The sequence below is a fragment of the Etheostoma spectabile genome, chromosome 6 (assembly GCF_008692095.1).
Source record: "Etheostoma spectabile isolate EspeVRDwgs_2016 chromosome 6, UIUC_Espe_1.0, whole genome shotgun sequence".
NCBI lineage: Eukaryota > Metazoa > Chordata > Actinopteri > Perciformes > Percidae > Etheostoma > Etheostoma spectabile.
Window position 1 is genome coordinate 27,416,552 of NC_045738.1, and position 219 is coordinate 27,416,770.

Genomic DNA, 219 nt, shown 5'->3' on the forward strand with positions numbered 1-219 from the left:
TACAGCACATTTGATGACCTGTGTGTAGTGTGTGTGCGCTAGGCTCCGTTCATGAAGGCCATTAACGTGAGAATGACGGAAAATGTTAACACGGCTTTTCACTGACTTCTGTTGACCTTGTTTTTGGCTTAAATCTTTTCTTAAGGTGAGTGCTGGTACAACAATTCTATCTTCTCAGGTCACAATAAACAGACACAGGCTGAGGTCATGATGTGAATA